Genomic DNA, 16,589 nt, shown 5'->3' on the forward strand with positions numbered 1-16,589 from the left:
GTAAGTAAGTAAGCAACTAAGTAAGTAAGTAAATAGGTAAGTAAGTAAGTAAGTAAGAAAGAATTACGTTTAAAGATATTTATTTCTCATTAAAAACATAATATTGTCACTTACATGAGAACATAAAAATATGATGTAATAATTTATCCGCCGTTCTTTAGATGTTCAGTACATACATGTTACACATTATAGTACTTATTCTTCTTCACAAAATTTAAGATTACACACTTTTACAGGGCACTGTCACATAACAAACAATTTCAGACATGTGTTTTATAAAAACTTTGAAACAATATAGTCTGATAGGTCACGTTTAAATGTTTTTAGTGACCTAATCTTTTTGAGAGATGAAGGTAGACTATTAAAAAGTTGTGCGCCCTCGTAAATAAACATACGCTTGCCGTAATTTGTTCTTGTCTTAGGTAGTATCAAGTAGCTGGCTCGTCTCGTGCTGCGTTTAGACGCATGTTTAGTTTGGGTGAGTAAGATTGATGTATGATAAGAATTTTGATTTGATTTGAAATATATTTTTTTTTGGAGGTTTTTTATTTGGTTTCGGAGGGAAAATGAAATGTACGTGTCGCGCGTTTATTACTGAACATTATCGTACTCGTTATTAATAAAGTTAAAAAAAAAAAAAAAAAAAAAAGCGATTTTTTCTTCGAAGCCGCAATGCATATTCAATATTATGTTATTAATAAATAGTAAAATCAAATCAAAATCACTTTATTCACATATCAGAGAGTTTACACGTTCATATCGTTCGCGTGCACCACACATACGGCAGTCGGCGTCGAGAGTCGAGTCCGTAGCGAACGGTTCGCGACGCCGAATTCAACGCCGCTCAAGTTTTTTCTTGTAAAAAGAGTGAAAAACGCACGCGACAAAAATACAAAAACGCACAACACGGTGGTGTTGTTTTATTATTCTCGTCGTCGTCATCGTCATTCATATTTTATTTAATATATATTTATATTTCAGTAAGTTTGTGAATGCGCGCGATGATAACGACGATGATATAATAACAATACGGTTGTTGGTACTCTCGGGGCAGAGCTGGTGTGTCTGTGTCTGTGTTTGTGTCGCGCGTTGTTTTATATGTTCTTTTTTTACAATATAAAAAATGAGACAGACTCACCGCGCTGTGTCGATCGAGCGTTTTCGAGTTTCCCTATGCGGATGATATTTGATTTGGTGATTTGAAAGGTTTTTTGTGATTTCGTTTCTCATAATTCCTCTCTTCACTCTCTCTATAGTATCATACGCTGCGGCGATCCTCGTCACGTTGAAAGCGATCGTGTAAATTTTTTGCGCGCACCAAGACGCCGACTGGGCTTCGACGGTTTCCCTCTGTTAAGATTTTTAACGTGAGGGCCCGCAAGCCGGAACGCGTCGCGCATTTCACGCGTGCGAGACGTTCACGCTCCTCTCAAGCACCGGGCGTCGATCCGATTTGTGATCACGACGTGTACCGATATTAATACGTTGATACCGCTTCTATTGCGTGTCATCATTTTTATTATTACCCGAAGGGACTCTCGTTACTGAACTTTCATAACATACAATCGGCCCATCGCCGATTTATGATTCGTTCAACGCGCACCGTATGCCTTTGAGATATATAGTGTACAGTGCGCGAACGGATATCTCACGATATGTTCAAGATGTCATAGTCGCGACGCCCTAAGGGGAGATCGCGACGCATGACGCGCTGAGCGCGACAACAATCGTTGTTTGCAGCAGCTCCCTGGTTGATCCTGCCAGTAGTTATATGCTTGTCTCAAAGATTAAGCCATGCATGTCTCAGTGCAAGCCGTATTAAGGCGATACCGCGAATGGCTCAATATATCAGTTTTGGTTCCTTAGATCTTACTCAGTTACTTGGATAACTGTGGTAATTCTAGAGCTAATACATGCAATCAGAGCTCTGACCAGTGATGGGATGAGTGCTTTTATTAGATCAAAACCAATCGACGGAGGGCCTCGCGTCCGAAGTCGTTAATTTTGATGAATCTGGATAACTTTTGCCGATCGCATGGTCCAGTACCGGCGACGCATCTTTCAAATGTCTGCCTTATCAACTTTCGATGGTAGTTTCTGCGACTACCATGGTTGTCACGGGTAACGGGGAATCAGGGTTCGATTCCGGAGAGGGAGCCTGAGAAACGGCTACCACATCCAAGGAAGGCAGCAGGCGCGCAAATTACCCACTCCCGGCACGGGGAGGTAGTGACGAAAAATAACGATACGGGACTCTTACGAGGCCTCGTAATCGGAATGAGTACACTTTAAATATTTTAACGAGGAACAATTGGAGGGCAAGTCTGGTGCCAGCAGCCGCGGTAATTCCAGCTCCAATAGCGTATACTAAAATTGTTGCGGTTAAAAAGCTCGTAGTTGCATTTGTGCGCCGCGCTGTCGGTGCATCGCATCCGCGGTGATACTGACACGTCTGCGGAGCATATCGTCGGTGAGCCGGCGGTAAAACGCCGGTTCAATATCAAAATCCTATCGCGGTGCTCTTCAGTGAGTGTCGAGATGGGCCGACAATTTTACTTTGAACAAATTAGAGTGCTCAAAGCGGGCTCAAAATGCCGCTTGAATATTTCGTGCATGGAATAATAGAATATGATCTCGGTTCTATTTTGTTGGTTTTCAGAACTCCGAGGTAATGATTAATAGGGATAACTGGGGGCATTCGTATTGCGACGTTAGAGGTGAAATTCTTGGATCGTCGCAAGACGAACATCAGCGAAAGCATTTGCCAAAGGTGTTTTCATCAATCAAGAACGAAAGTTAGAGGTTCGAAGGCGATTAGATACCGCCCTAGTTCTAACCGTAAATATGTCATCTAGCGATCCGCCGACGTTACTACAATGGCTCGGCGGGCAGCTTCCGGGAAACCAAAGATTTTGGACTCCGGGGGGAGTATGGTTGCAAAGCTGAAACTTAAAGGAATTGACGGAAGGGCACCACCAGGAGTGGAGCCTGCGGCTTAATTTGACTCAACACGGGAAATCTCACCAGGCCCGGACACCGGAAGGATTGACAGATTAACAGCTCTTTCTTGATTCGGTGGGTGGTGGTGCATGGCCGTTCTTAGTTGGTGGAGCGATTTGTCTGGTTAATTCCGGTAACGAACGAGACTCTAGCCTGCTAAATAGGCGTCGTCATTTAGGTGTGCGCGGCTTCAGGGTCGCGCAACTCACTGGCGGCGTATTAAAATTCTTCTTAGAGGGACCGGCGGCTTCGAGCCGCACGAGATTGAGCAATAACAGGTCTGTGATGCCCTTAGATGTCCTGGGCCGCACGCGCGCTACACTGAAGGAATCAACATGTTCTCCCTGGCCTAGAGGCCCGGGCAACCCGTTGAAACTCCTTCGTGCTGGGGATTGGGGTTTGCAATTATCCCCCATAAACGAGGAATTCCTAGTAAGCGCGAGTCATAAGCTCGCGTTGATTACGTCCCTGCCCTTTGTACACACCGCCCGTCGCTACTACCGATTGAATGATTTAGTGAGGTCTTCGGACCGACACGCGGTGGCTTCGCGGCCGTCGGCGTTGCTGGGAAGTTGACCAAACTTGATCATTTAGAGGAAGTAAAAGTCGTAACAAGGTTTCCGTAGGGGAACCTGCGGAAGGATCATTAACGTGTAACGGTCGCGTGCGCGAGCGTTGTCGCCGACACGCTTCGCTCACAGCCGACTGTTGACGATGATAACTTCAATCACGTGTCAATCACTGATTATTTTCGCGCTCGCGATGTGCTCTCTGTGCTCCGTTGTCGCGTTTGCCGCGCGCGCGCTGACATCTCCCGCCGCATGTGGGGGGTGTCCGGCACGACGTCTCCGGCACGACGCTTCGGCGGGCGCGGTTCGCATGTACGCGACGCGCGTGCGTCTCGCGACGCGCTCATGTCGAGTGCGAAGCGAGTCGAGATCACGACGTACGCGCAATGCGTGCGTCACATAATATTTTGTTACACACAGAGATCGTTCACGTATTTTCTAAATATAAAAACTATTACCCTGAACGGTGGATCACTTGGCTCGCGGGTCGATGAAGAACGCAGTTAACTGCGCGTCATAGTGTGAACTGCAGGACACATTTGAACATCGACATTTCGAACGCACATTGCGGTCCGTGGAGAAATATCCAGGACCACTCCTGTCTGAGGGCCGGCTGCATAAAAGAATACGACGACGCCGTCGCTGTATGCTGACAACACTGTTTGCGCGCCTAAAAAACGTGTAAAACGAGTGACGGTCTTCGGGCCGGGCTCGGGTAAACCCCGCCGGTTTTCCGGGGCCCGCTCGATCCGTTCGAAAATGTAAAATAAGCCGCAACGCGTGGTGCTGTTCGCGTGCAACGCCGTCTCCGCCTCACGCCCGACGTGGGTCACGGAGACGGGCGCGGTACCGGGGCGCGCTCGTTCGCTGTCACACGCGGATATCTCGTGATTAATTTTAATTAATCTATGCAGAGCTCTCTATGTGAACGGCGTGCGTGGCTGCGCCTTCGGTTCGCGTCCCGTGCGCTGCACGTGTTATTTCGGCCCGACGTGAGCGTGCAAACGAGTAGGCGGACTCGACGTCCGAAGGGCGCTTCGATCGCGGTACGTGCGCGGGTCGACGATACGTCGTTGAGACTTATTGGCGGCGCGCGCACGACGGTGTCGCTGCGCTGACGGATATCGTGTCTGCCTCATACTTTTTATCGTTGGCCTCAGATCAGGGAGGATCACCCGCCGAATTTAAGCATATTAGTAAGCGGAGGAAAAGAAACTAACCAGGATTCCCTCAGTAGCGGCGAGCGAACAGGGATAAGCCCAGCGCCGAATCCCGCGGTCGTCACGGTCGCGGGACATGTGGTGTTAGGGAGGTTCCGCTTTCTCGCGGTCGCCGCTCCCGTCCAAGTTCGTCTTGAACGGGGCCGTTTTCCCATAGAGGGTGCCAGGCCCGTAGCGACGGAGCGAGTCCGCGAGAGGGACTCTCCTCAGAGTCGGGTTGCTTGAGAGTGCAGCCCTAAGTGGGTGGTAAACTCCATCTAAGGCTAAATATAACCGCGAGACCGATAGCGAACAAGTACCGTGAGGGAAAGTTGAAAAGAACTTTGAAGAGAGAGTTCAAGAGTACGTGAAACCGTTCAGGGGTAAACCTGCGAAACTCGAATGAACGAACGGAGAGATTCATCGTCACTCCGGGGCGTACGGCGGCGTGCCGCGATGTGCGCGAGACTCGTGCTCGCGTTCACCGGTCGCCGCCGTTGACGCACCCGGACGGCGTGCACTTCTCTCTTAGTACACATTATGCATCGCGACCCGTTCGTCTGTTCGGCCTAAGCGTTGTCCGGGAGCCGGGCGGCTGCGCGTTCACGCGCACAGCCGTCCGACCGTGACGATCGCCGGCCGGCGGCGGACGGTACTTGTCATGAAACGCGCACGCGTCTCCATCCGGGGACGCGTCCGGCCCGACGCGAGCGAGAGTCGTCGTCGACATCCTGCCCTTGTGCGGATGCTGACGCGACGCCGCTGTCGTCGCAGCCGTGTAGTCTCGGACTGTGCGCGTATCAGTCGGCGATGTTACTGTTTCGGGCACTCGCAGGACCCGTCTTGAAACACGGACCAAGGAGTCTAGCATGTGTGCGAGTCATTGAGTTATGAATTCAAACAGACAAAACTGAAAGGCGCAACGAAAGTGAAGGCGCGCGCTTGTCGCGCGCTCAGGGAGGATGGAGCGTCGGTCGTCAAAAATCGATCTCTCGCACTCCCGAGGCGTCTCGTTTCCAATCAGCGAATGCGGGCGCGCTCTGAGCACAGATGCTGGGACCCGAAAGATGGTGAACTATGCCTGGTCAGGTCGAAGTCAGGGGAAACCCTGATGGAGGACCGTAGCGATTCTGACGTGCAAATCGATCGTCGGAACTGGGTATAGGGGCGAAAGACTAATCGAACCATCTAGTAGCTGGTTCCGTCCGAAGTTTCCCTCAGGATAGCTGGCGTCGACTCGTAACAGTCTCATCCGGTAAAGCGAATGATTAGAGGCATTGGGGCCGAAACGACCTCAACCTATTCTCAAACTTTAAATGGGTGAGAACTCCGGCTTACTCGAACGATGAAGCCGGAGATCTGATGACGGTGCCAAGTGGGCCAATTTTGGTAAGCAGAACTGGCGCTGTGGGATGAACCAAACGTAGTGTTAAGGCGCCTAAAAAACGCTCATGGGACACCATGAAAGGCGTTGGTCGCTCATGACAGCAGGACGGTGGCCATGGAAGTCGGAATCCGCTAAGGAGTGTGCAACGACTCACCTGCCGAAGCGACCAGCCCTGAAAATGGATGGCGCTGAAGCGTTTTGCCTATACACTACCGTTACCGGCAATCGGCGCGTGCGTGTCAAAGCGCACGCGTATTATGCCGTAACGAGTAGGACGTGCGCGGCGGAGTGCGCAGAAGGGTCTGGGCGTGAGCCCGCCTGGAGCCTCCGTCGGTGCAGATCTTGGTGGTAGTAGCAAATACTCCAGCGAGGCCCTGGAGGACTGACGTGGAGAAGGGTTTCGCGTGAACAGTAGTTGCTCGCGAGTCAGTCGATCCTAAGCTCAAGGAGAGATCTTATGTCGATGCGGCGTGTTTATATATATTTTGTGTATATGATAAATAACGCCCTTTGAGCGAAAGGGAATCCGGTTCCTATTCCGGAACCCGGCAGCGGAACCGTTTCAATAATCGTTCTCTCGTTTCTCAAGCGAGTGTTCGACGGGGTAACCCAAAGTGGCCTGAAGACGCCGCCGAGTGGTCCGGGAAGAGTTTTCTTTTCTGCCTGAGCGTTCGAGTTCCATGGAATCCTATAGAAGGGAGATATGGTTCGGAACGCGAAGAGCACCGCATTTGCGGCGGTGTCCGGATACTCTCTGCGGACCTTGAAAATTCAGGTGAGGGATGTACGTGGAGATGTCGCGCCGGCTCGTACCCATATCCGCAGCAGGTCTCCAAGGTGAAGAGCCTCTAGTCGATAGAATAATGTAGGTAAGGGAAGTCGGCAAATTGGATCCGTAACTTCGGAATAAGGATTGGCTCTGAGGACCGGGGCGTGTCGGGTTTGGACGGGAAGCGGATGCGGCCGGTGCCGGGCCTGGTCGATGCTCGCGCGTGTCTCCATCGCAAGGTGGTCTCGCGCGTCGTGCTGAATCCGGACCCGCGTTCCGGCCTTTCGCGGATCTTCCTAGCCGTAAGTCCGCGTCGGTTTCGTCTCGTGCGCGATCGGCGCGGTACTGTACGACCGCCGTTCAACGGTCAGCTCAGAACTGGCACGGACAAGGGGAATCCGACTGTCTAATTAAAACAAAGCATTGCGATGGCCCTCGCGGGTGTTGACGCAATGTGATTTCTGCCCAGTGCTCTGAATGTCAACGTGAAGAAATTCAAGCAAGCGCGGGTAAACGGCGGGAGTAACTATGACTCTCTTAAGGCCTTTGACACAGTGTCGCATGAGGCGCTTGTCAAGCTACTTGTAGAGAGAGGCCTACCCATGGCTTTCTGTGACTACGTTGCTCGCCTTTACCGAACAGCCCTCACTACGTTGGCGACTTCGGAGGGGACGAGTGACCCTGTGAAAGTGGGGAAGGGAGTTCGGCAGGGGGACCCGCTGTCTCCGATCTTGTTCAACATGGCGATGGACATTATACTGGCTTCCTTGCCTCCAGGGGTAGGGTACCGTCTAGGAACGGAGATCATCTCCGCCCTAGCGTACGCCGATGACCTCGTGCTAATCGCGAGCACAAAGGCGGGACTCCAGGAGTCCATCGATGTGGTGCACAGGGTTGGAATGATGATGGGCCTCCATCTGAACCGTTCGAAAAGCGCCGTGCTTTCGTTAGTGCCAGATGGACACAGTAAGAAGATCCATTACATCGCCGAAAACACCTTTAAGGTGGGCGCGAAGTGGATCAGGCAAGCCACTTGTGTGGAAAGATGGCGCTATCTCGGAGTCGACTTCACTCCGGCTGGATCAGTGATGTTAGAGCAAGACATAAAAAAGGCATTAAAGAACATAACAAAGGCCCCACTTAAGCCGCAACAGCGACTAGAAATCCTTAGAGGGCACCTGTTGCCCCGATTCCTACAAGATCTCATCGTACGTAGGTACGGTAGGTTGGGGGCGTCGGATTGGGGGGCTGCCGCAGCCGCCGCTAAATCCAAAAGGATTATTAACAAGATGCGGTGGGCAAAGAAGATGTTATCCAAGTTGTCAACGGTTTGCCCGAAAACAGGCCAAAGGTCTATCTCCCTGTACTGGAAAGAAAAACTGCATGGATCAGTAGACGGCTATGAATTACGGGAGTCGTCGCGGGTTAAGGGATCCACCCGCTGGATTCGTGCGAAATGCCACCAAATAACCGGCCGCGATTATGTGGACTTTGTTAAGTGCCACATAAATGCATTACCGTCCCGAATTAGAACCACTAGGGGACGCAGATCAGAGATTTCGGAGCCTGAGTCGAACTGCCGTGCAGGCTGCATGGTCAGGGAGACGACGGCTCATATAATACAAAAGTGTTTCAGAACACATGGCGGCCGGATAGAAAGACACAACAGGGTAGTGAAGATACTCGCCTCGGCGTTATCGGAGCAAGGGTGGACCGTTGAACTGGAGCCCCACGTCCAGACTGGTGATAAAGGACTTAGGAAGCCGGACATCATTTGCAAAAGGGATGGTGAGGGAGTTATCGTTGACGCACAGGTAGTCTCCGGCCAGCGCCCGCTCGATCAAGCCCATCGTGAGAAGCGTAATAAATATGCCGAACACGGTGACTTGATCGAGAGGGTACGCAGCCGTTTGGGACTGCACGGAGCAGCGAAGATCAGCGTTACCTCTTGCACCATATCCTGGCGCGGTGTATGGAGCAGAGCATCCTATATGGATCTTAAGAAACTGCTGCGGCTGAAGGAGTTGTTCTTCGATAGCGTTTCGATTGTTGCGTTGAGAGGGTCGTGTATGAATTGGACGCGGTTCAATCAGATGACCGAGAACCGCTTGAGCGATCGGCCAGAGTCAGGGCCCGGGCTCCTGCGGTAAGGGTTGACGCCGGACCCGCCGGTTCTTCCCGCCAGTTCCTACCCTGGGTTGCAAGACTCAGGAGACTGGTCCCCAGTAGAAACATCGAACCGGACCACGGCGAAATTTTCGCAACGTCAGTGGGGGGGGACAGTGGTGTCCTCGGGGATCCATAATGATTACAAGTAATCCTTTTGTGAAAACTTAATGATCAAAATGGATTGGTCACGAAACACCGACGAAGCGGGAGGAAAATAGCCAAATGCCTCGTCATCTAATTAGTGACGCGCATGAATGGATTAACGAGATTCCCGCTGTCCCTATCTACTTCGTCGTCGGCTCTCGCAGTGAGCGGACGTGTTTTGTGTTCTCTGCGTTAGTCGCCGCCCAAGTTCTCGTGTGTGATCGCTAGTAGCAGTTCGCCTAGCCAATCGCGTTGAGTGGGTGGAGCCTGTGTGCGACGTTAGCCAGTGACCGTGTAGTGGGAGGAGCTAAGGTGCGTACGTGACCGGAGTTAATCCTGATTGATTTACGACGGTCATTAGCTAATTACTTTGTTTACTTTATTTCTTTTGTGTTCATTTTTTGCAAGTCATTTTCTTTTGTGTGTGGATTTTATTATAGTAATTAGCTAACGACTTTGTTTATTTAATATTCTCTGTGTTTTATTATAACTTATTGACAATACATTATTTAGATAGCTTTTAGGAATTATTTTGTGTTAGGTATTAGGTAGGTACTTATTATTTAGTTAGTTAGTGTTAGGGAAGAGACAGGACTCGGTGTAGGTATAAGACTACTTTTCTTTTATTTCGTGAGTTGAACAGCAACAATGGACAATTCTGATCGCCTCCTTCGGGAGGCGGTTGAGGAGAAGCGGAAGGAGCTGGAGGAGCTGGAGGCGTTGGCGCTATTTACGCCGAGGAAGTCCTTGGCCAGGACGCCTCCAGGAGGATTCGGCAGCGTTGAGGAGCTCAGGCAGGGTGCGGAGAAGCGCCCGCTGCAGTCACCGGAGGAGGTACAGGAGGCTCTGAGAAGGAAGCTGGAGCCTAGTACGAGTGGTCTGAAGAGCAAAGAAGGGATGTCGATGACGGACCAGGACATTGAGGACCTTATTGAGCTGGCCAACACAGCGGGCAGCACTATTATGTCGGCCGCTACTGGGCCCACAAATAAACTAAACAAGGCGGACCTCGGCCTCATTGGCACCCAGGTGCAGCGGCTTACAGCGGTTGTGGCGACCCTGGCAGGGAGGCTTTTGAAGGCGAGGGAGACGGAAAGAGCCGTCCCCATTACAGTTGGCGTTACCCCCCCAGGGAACACATACGCGAGTATGTTGAGGACAGGTAGGATGGCGACCCAACCCAAGCCGCAGAAGATGGGTGCATCAATCGCGGTGTACCCCATGGAGAGCAGCGGTCTGAGCACTGCAGACGAAACAAAGGCTGCCTTAAAAGAGGCCATTAATCCCCACACAATGGGATTGCAGGTGGCGCGCCTACGCAAGGTAGGAAATGCAGGAGTTGTCCTCCAAACGCGCAGCAAGGAGGACTTAGAGAAAATAAAAAAGGCCATGCCCGCAACCTTGAAACTGCAGGAGACTGGACAAAGGACACCCTTGGTGGCAATCCTTAACATCCAGGGCCATGTCAAGGATGGAGAAGAACTCCTCGGAGCACTGCGTCAGCAGAACTTCTCCGAGGTTGACGCCAGGGAAGGCTTCCCAAGGGTGGCCTTCTATAAGAAAACCAAAGGAGGTTCGTGCACAACGGTAGTGCTAGCCTGCAGTGCGCAGTGGCGGGACAGACTGATGTCGAGGGAGAGAGTATATATTGATTGGGAGCGGTACCTGGTGCGTGACTTCCTTGACGTCACATGCTGTTCGAAATGCCAGTGGTACGGGCACTCCGCGAAGCACTGCAGGGCGGAGAAGGAGACCTGCAGCAGGTGCGGAGACGCTGGACATGGCCACAAGGAGTGTAAGGCGAAGAACGTGCGTTGCGCCACCTGCGTCAAAGCGGGAAAGCAGGGAGAGGACCACAAGACGGCGGCTTCTACATGCCCGGCCAGGATAGCGGCGCAGAAGAGGGCAGCCGAAAGAACCGATTATGGATATTAGGCATCGCAGCATAAACGTCGGGCAGATTAACCTCCAAGGAGCAGCAACGGCGACAGCGGAACTCCCGGAAATCGCCCAAAGGCTGGGTCTCGGTATTGTTCTTGTCCAGGAACAGTATGCGAGGGCCCAGCTGCAGGGGCTGCTACAGTGCGCGGAAGATTCGAAGGCAGGGATCTACGTCAACAGCACAAGGATAGCTGGAATGATCCTGCCTCATCTTTCCACGCCGCACTGCCTAGTGGCACACTTCCGGGGGGAAGGCGGAGATTTCTACATGGTGTCGGCGTACTTCCAGTACTGCGAGAGCATTGAAACCCACATTGAACACTTGGACCGCGTACTGGAAGCACTAAGAGGGAAACAAATAATCATTGGAGCCGATACCAACACGCACTCTCCGCTCTGGCACAGTCGCCGTGAGCAATTTGAGGGAAGAGGTGCAGAAGCAAGTCGAAGAAGATTGGCGATGGAGAGTTTCATCCTCTCAAAGGGGCTCCTCGTACATAATAAGGAGGGGGAACCGTACACTTTCAACACGGTCAACGGTTCCTCCAACATTGATGTGACGTTTACAACCAGAGGAGTCCCAATACTGCATTGGAAGGTGAGGGAAGACGAGAGCAGCAGCGACCACCAGCTGATTACGTTCTCCATCGCCATAGGAAACCCATCAGCCGCGCGGTACCAGGGAGAGCTGGAACCAGGAGAAGAACCGACGAGGTTCCGGGACCGAAGTGTGAACTGGGACCGGTTTTGTTCTACACTCTCGTGGCGAGTAGGCAGGCTTGACTGCCGAAAGCCAGCGCAGGAACTCTGCAAGCAGTTTGTCCAAACGCTCGATCGGACAGCCGGGGAGTGCTTAGGGTTCGCTAAGGGGAAGGACCAAACACGCGGTCACGAATGGTGGTCGAGGAAACTCGACAACCTTCGGCGGGAACATAACAGATTACGTCGGGAATGGCAACAGTCTCGGCGCGCGGGCGGACTGGCAGAAGATATCTGCAGGGCGCGCTTCCATCGTGCCCGCGCGGTCTACAGAAAGTCTATGCGCGAAGCGGAGACCAACCACTTCTCGCGGCTTGCTGACAGTGGGAATGACGATCCGTGGGGTATGGCGTATCGTGCCGCCACCGGTAGGGTGCGTCCACCTGCGAACGTCATTAATGGGTTTAAGCTTGCGCAGGGGTATGCTACCGATATTCGCAGCGCGTTGGGAGGGATACTGGCAGCAATGTGTCCGGACGACGACCTGGCAGCCGACTCTGACTACCACATGCAGGTGCGCCTGGCGGCAGCTTGTTTGCCCAGTGGTCACTCGGTGAGTCCCCCCACCAGAGAACAAATAGGCCGAATAATTCGGAATTTACCGGACAAGGCTCCGGGGATAGACGGTGTCACCGCTCGTATTGTTAAGGCAGCGTGGAAGGCGGCCGCGTGTGAGATGACACTTATGTATGTGAAGTGCATAAATGAGGGAGTATTCCCCGATGTATGGAAGGATGGCCGGTTAATAGTATTGCCAAAGGGTGATGGGAAGGCGACTGACCCAAAGGCGTATAGACCTATCACCCTCTTGCCAGTACTGGGTAAGGTGCTTGAGCAGTTGATATGTGAATGTACCCCGGGTCTGTACAGTCGCATGTCAACCCGTCAACATGGGTTTATGAAAGGGAGGTCGACGTTAACGGCTCTGAACTCGCTTCTCTATACAGTGAACGCCAGCACTCACAAGTATGTCCAGGCGGTAACGTTGGACATAGCAGGTGCATTCGATAATGCATGGTGGCCTATGGTCCTGCTTAAGTTTAAGCAGGGCGGCTGCCCACCGAACATATACAAGTGTCTCTGTTCGTACTTCGTCAATAGACGGGTCGGTATGTTTGCAGGGGGGGAGACGGTGTGGAAACCGTCAACCATGGGGTGTCCACAGGGCTCTGTGCTCGGCCCTACACTTTGGAATATTCTGTTGAATGACCTTTTGGAAATGGACGTACCAACAGGGGTCGAAATGGTAGCGTACGCGGACGACGTGACGCTACTTATACAAGCGGATTCTAGGGCTGCTATCGAGACCAAGGCCGGGGCGGTGCTCGAGAGAATCTCGACTTGGGGTCGCAGGAATCGGCTGAAGTTTTCACCGCTGAAAACTAAGTCGATTACCCTGAAGGGTTCGTTCGGGCGCCCTCCGGTTATTAGAATGTCAGGCGAACCTGTAGGAGCGGTGGACTCGGTGAAAATCTTGGGCGTTACAATTGATGGTAAGAGATCATTTGCCGAGCATGCCTTGGATATCGGAGAGCGAGCCGCGAGGTGCTTTGGTAAAATGGCACGGGTATCTTCAACATCATGGGGCATACAGTACAAGGCTCTTAAAGTCTTGTACAGGGGGACGTACGTAGCTACTCTCACGTACGCGGCGAGCGTCTGGTATCACAGGTCGTTCCTGTATGTGGTGTCTAGCCGGTTGCTTAGGACACAGCGAACGTCGTTGGTGCTGCTCACCAAGGCGTATCGCTCCACGAGTACGGCCGCACTGCCAGTGCTAGCAGGGGTGCTTCCAGCCGACCTGGAGGTGTACCGCGCGGGCAAGATAGAGGCGACCAGGGGCGATAAGGTAAAGCAGGAGCTCGCGATCTTGAAGAAAGACATCCACTCCGAGGTGGTCATCATGTGGCAGGAGCGTTGGGAACGTGAAGAGAGGGGTGGCGATCTCAAACGCTTCTTCCCATGTGTCGGGGACAGACTCCTGGCGACGTGGGTGCATCCCGACCACTACACGTCGCAACTGTTAACGGGGCATGGTATGTTCAACGGGAAGCTTAGGGACCTGGGGCTCAAAGGGGACGGCACCTGTCCATGTGGCGCGACGGAAGAGAACCGCGACCACGTGCTGTGGGAATGTAGTCTGTACGATCGGGCGAGAGGTGAACTGTTAGACCATCTAGAGAGGAAAAATCCGGGACCAGTGCATTACGGAGATCTTGTTTCTTCGGAGGTGAACTTCTCAAGGTTGGTTAGATTTGCCACAAGTTGGTACCGTGACCGGAGAGTGATGGAGGGGTAAACCAAGACGGTGTCGAAGACAGAGAAAGGAAGACTTCAGGAAGAGGAGAAGAACTGCAAGATGGGCTGCCCGACGACGAAGCCGTAGTTGTGGTCGGCCGCCCCCAGAAAGGGGGAGAGGGCCATCTAGGGACGAAAAAAAAAAATGAGAACTTGTAGGGAGTCAAGAAAATGTGCCGGACCTCAAATCCGGTACATCTCCCGCTGTTTCGGTCGGTACCTAGGTCTTGATGACCGAAAGGTCGGTAAGACCATGGGAAGGAGGTGGGTTATGTCCCTATCTACTTACTACTATCTACTTCGTCGCCGGCTCTCGTAGCGAGCGGACGTGTTTTGTGCTCTCTGCGTTAGTCGCCGCCCAAGTTTCTGTGATTCGTTGTGTTCTTGACCAATCGCGTTGTGTGGGTGGAGCTTGTGCGCGACGTCCGCCACTGTAAGCAGTGTGGGTGGAGCCACAGGTGCGTATTTTTATCAGTGATTTATGACACTAATTAGCTAATTACTTTGTTTACGCTATTTCTTTTGTTGAACCATTTTTTGCAGTAATTAGCTAATGACTTTGTTTATTTGATATTCTTTTGTGTTTTTATTATACTTTATTGACTTCATATTATTTAGATAGCTTATAAGAATTATTTAGTGTTAGGTATTAGGTAGTTATTTAGCCTTTAGTTAGTTAGTGTTAGGGAAGAGACAGGACTCAGTGTAGCTATAGGATTATTTTTGCCTTTTATTTTTTTCTTTCGTGTATTTTATTGTGCGTGCGTATTTGTCTGACGTGCAAGTATGGACGATTCCGAGCGCCTCCTTCGGGAGGCGGTTGAGGAGAAGCGGAAGGAGCTGGAGGAGCTTGAGGCGTTAGCGCTCTTCACGCCAAGGAAATCCTTGGCTAGGACACCTCCAGGAGGATTCAGCAGCGTGGCTGAGGTGAGCCAGGGTGCGGAGAAGCGCCCGCTACAGTCACCTGAGGAGCTGCAGGAGGCAATCCGACGCCGGTTGGAGCCGGTAGCTAGCAGCTCCAGGAGAGAATTACCGAGAGGAGAAAAGGAGAAGGAGGCGGAACCAAAATCAATGAGGGAGCAAGACATCGAGGAGCTTATTGAGCTGGCAAATACGGCCGGGAGCAACATAATGTCGGCGGCAACGGGCCCAACAAATAAGCTTAACAAGTCGGACCTGGGGCTAATTGGAACCCAGGTTCAGCGCCTCACGGCGGTGGTCGCCACTCTCGCGGGCAGATTGTTAAAAGCGTCGGAGCAATCCAAGGCCTTCCGCGGAGAAGCGGGGGCCCCGGTCGTAATGGAAAAGGAGACGTACGCGACCATGCTGCGAACAGGGAGGACAGCAACACAGCCAAAACCAGTGAGTATGGGTACCTCAATAGCGGTGTACCCATCGGAGGACAGCTCCATTAAAACAGCCGAGGAGACCAAGGCCGTTCTAAAAGAGGCAATTAACCCACATACCATGGGGCTGCAGGTGGCACGTCTGCGCAAAGTGGGGAATGCAGGAGTTGTCCTCCAGACAAGGAATAGAGAGGATATAGAGAAAATCAGAAAGGCCATGCCGGCGAACTTGAAGGTGCAGGAGACGGGCCAGAAGACGCCGCTTGTTGCAATTTTGAACGTGAGCGGCCATGTGAAGGACGGAGAAGACTTGCTGGGCGCGCTCCGCACCCAGAATTTCAACGATGTGGACCCCAAGGAAGGCTTTCCCAAGGTGGCCTTCTATAAGAAGACAAAGGGGGGCTCCTGCACCACTGTAGTGCTGGCATGCAGTGCTAAGTGGAGGGATCGTTTAATGTCCAGGGAGAGAGTCTACATCGACTGGGAACGATATTTAGTGAGGGACTTCCTGGACATCACCTGCTGTGCAAAATGCCAGTGGTATGGGCACTCCATGAAGCACTGCAAAGCAGAGAGGGAGACTTGCAGTAAGTGCGGTGACGTCGGGCATGGCCATAAGGAGTGCAAGTCGAAGAAGGAGAGGTGCGCCACCTGTGTCAAAGCAGGGAAGTTAGGCGACGACCACAGGACCGCAGCGCTTACTTGTCCGGCCAGAATAGCGGCGCAGAAGAGGGCAGCCGAACGAACCAACTATGGCTGCTAACCACAGATATGTGAACGTCGGGCAGATAAATCTCCAGGGAGCGGCAACGGCGACGGCGGAACTTCCGGAAATCGCCCACAGGCTGGGTCTCGATATCGTTCTTGTTCAAGAACAATATGGGAGGTCCCAGCTGCAGGGGCTGCTGCAGTGCACGGACGAAGGGAAGGCAGGTATCTACCTAAACAGCACCAGGATAGCGGGATTGATCCTGCCGGAACTTTCAACATCGCACTGTCTAGTAGCAC

General features: G+C 52.2%; 2 non-coding genes across 2 annotated transcripts; both read left to right on the plus strand.

Annotated features, from left to right (window-relative positions):
* Window positions 1-1,744: 1,744 nt before the first annotated feature.
* Window positions 1,745-3,649, plus strand: LOC126975150 (small subunit ribosomal RNA). The gene has a single exon (XR_007731656.1). It is a non-coding gene; the product is annotated as a small subunit ribosomal RNA (ribosomal RNA).
* Window positions 3,650-4,024: 375 nt separating this feature from the next.
* Window positions 4,025-4,181, plus strand: LOC126975137 (5.8S ribosomal RNA). Its single transcript, XR_007731645.1, has one exon. It is a non-coding gene; the product is annotated as a 5.8S ribosomal RNA (ribosomal RNA).
* Window positions 4,182-16,589: the final 12,408 nt, after the last annotated feature.

This window comes from Leptidea sinapis, chromosome 34, assembly GCF_905404315.1.
Source record: "Leptidea sinapis chromosome 34, ilLepSina1.1, whole genome shotgun sequence".
Taxonomy (NCBI): Eukaryota; Metazoa; Arthropoda; class Insecta; order Lepidoptera; family Pieridae; genus Leptidea; species Leptidea sinapis.